This window comes from Rhinolophus ferrumequinum, chromosome 7 (assembly GCF_004115265.2).
Source record: "Rhinolophus ferrumequinum isolate MPI-CBG mRhiFer1 chromosome 7, mRhiFer1_v1.p, whole genome shotgun sequence".
In the NCBI taxonomy this organism is placed as follows: domain Eukaryota; kingdom Metazoa; phylum Chordata; class Mammalia; order Chiroptera; family Rhinolophidae; genus Rhinolophus; species Rhinolophus ferrumequinum.
In genome coordinates, this window is record NC_046290.1 from 80,378,787 (window position 1) to 80,381,471 (window position 2,685).

The following is a 2,685-nucleotide window of genomic DNA, read 5'->3' on the forward strand; positions in this document are numbered from 1 at the left end:
CCCTCAAGTCGGGCCCCTGCAAGGAACATATGAAGAATCGATGAAGATATTCCAGGAAAGAAACAGTCAGGTTTAATTTTCATCAAGACCAACTTCAGCTTCAACCACCTTAACCAAATTCAGTAGTTTCATCAATATCTTCACTTTCACATTCTAAAAACTGAATTGAAACTGTGTTTATAACTTAAAGTATTAGGACTAATCTATTTATTAATATTATCTAGAAGAGAACATAAAAGTCGTGAGGTCAGCTAGAACTACCACCCAGGAGCAAGGGAAGATTTCACTGAACTAAGTTTAAAAACAACGGAGGCTAAAAATTATAGTTTGATTATTCATAACCTGTGCTTTTCCAGGCACCTGCTCATTATCTCCATCCCACTTCTCTTGCTATTCTTCCAAAAAACTCTACCTCTCATCACAGATTTGAAACCCACGCTGTATATCATCACTACAAGAAAAGACATTCTAAATATCCATTAATCTAATGCATCCTGATATGATAACCCAATATGTAAAATTTCACTGACATAAACATTTTAAATCAAGGTATAAACTCAATAGTGAAATTTAAATTCACATATGTGGACTTCAACAGAATTTCTAGATACTCTGAGAGTTTGAAACCAGAAAAGTTCCCCCTGACTTAGAAGTATGGTATAAGAGAACACCCCCAAATCAGTCCATTTACCCCCAGCAAAATCTGGTAACAGGAAAAATAAAAACTTTCGCCAGGCAAAGACATTGACTCTTAAATAGGCTGAAGGTAAAAATGTAGATGGATCCGTGGGAGAAGATATACTACACACAAATAAAAGTGCAAAGAGTAAGGGCTTTAAACCAGAAACAAAACAAATTAAAGCAAGAAAAATTCACAGATTATTTAAGATAGAGAATGATTTATAGGCTTTAACTGATGGAACTGTCTTTACTAGCCACAACTGTGATACATTTATAATTTCATTTAAATAAATGAAGGAACCATCCAAACTAGCAGCCAAGAATATCTTAAGGAATAAAAAGAAATATATAGAAGAAAACACCATAAACACAAGTTCTGATTTGTCTTTGGTCTCCACAAATATTTTGAAGAACACATGAAGGAAGTATTTGAAGAAAATCAATGAGAAATTAAGATTTGTTATATAGTGTTTAATTGCATATGTACTTCTCAATTTTTCCCCAGAAAGCTTCAATTACATAGATTATGTCTAATTGTATTCATAATTAGATAAATCAAACCAATGACACAGTAAATGGATTCTGCACCTGACTTCAAATTCAAAAAGAGGTGAATAATATATTATAATTGATTTTAAACAATAAAGAAGTTTGAAGTGTCTTTGTACAAAATGAAGTGTTTTATACTAAACTAAATTATTGAGGTTCATTACCTTTCAATTTAAATGCATTCTTAATGTCATTTCTATGTTTTTTTCCCCTCCAAAAACACTTGTAATTGGAACAAAGAAAAAGAGAGAAAAAGAAAAAATTCAAGATAATAAAAAAAGTAATCTCAATCAAATAGTTTTGTGATTTGTTTGAAAACATAGTTAATGAATGAAAATATGATTAGCCATTTAGAGATTTGATTTAAAAAGATACAATTAAGAAGAGATGAAGGTTCAAAAGCCTACAATGATAGAATTGGAGGTCAAGGTTACATTAATTATTAATATGTGAACTTGGACTCTTTGGATGCTATCTAGTTTGTAAGCTACATGAAAATGAAGTCAAGACCAGCACCTGGAAAAATGTTAACTGCATAAATGTTACCAAAAACAGTTGTCAAAATTGACATTGCCCATTTACTAGGTAAACCGCTGTATGGAAAACACACACACACACACACACACACACACACACCAATGTGTATATGCACACATACACTCACAGATTCACACACAAGAGAGAGCTGTACTGGAATGACAGCTGTATTCATTTAGGGAAGGAATTTCACCAATATTTAGACAGTTCAAGTTCAGAAGGAAGCCTCCACTTTTTCTTTTAATCTTGCCCTGTATTTATTTTAACTCCATATTTTTTCAAGGAAGCAATATTCATGTAGCTTTAATTTACATTTAACTAATCAAAATATTGCTTTAAATAATTCTTCTAGATATATAAGAAACTGAGAGTTTTTTTTCTCTTTTTTTAACAATTGAAATTATGCTTTTGTATAAGAAGAGCCAACTTGAATGTCAAAGGTCTAAACTGAGCAGTCAGGCAATTCCAGCAGAACATCTACTTTCTAGAACATTACTGCTGCTAAGGAATTTTTCCTTTATTAGGTTAACCGAGCATAATGTGCACTTTAAAAACGTTGGAACAGATATTGAGACTATAGATTTCATGGCTTACCAAAGATATTATAATCTAGCTGGTAAATAACATGCATTTTAAACTGGTAAAATATTTGGGTATGATGCACACTGATGAGTTTGCAGACCCTGTGGAGACAGTGCAATCTGCTGTGTAACTCTGATTTGGCATTTTCAAAGAAGTTTTTTTTTTTCTCTCTTTTAAAATAAATGTTAATTGTACAAACCGAAAGAGCCCTGAATCCAAACACTAAGTACATAAAAATAATGATTCTGTTTACAACTTTTAGCCATGAATTTCTAAATAAAATTCAAATGCATCTGTTTTCTAAAGGATATAAAGGTGTTTCCATTATTTTATGCT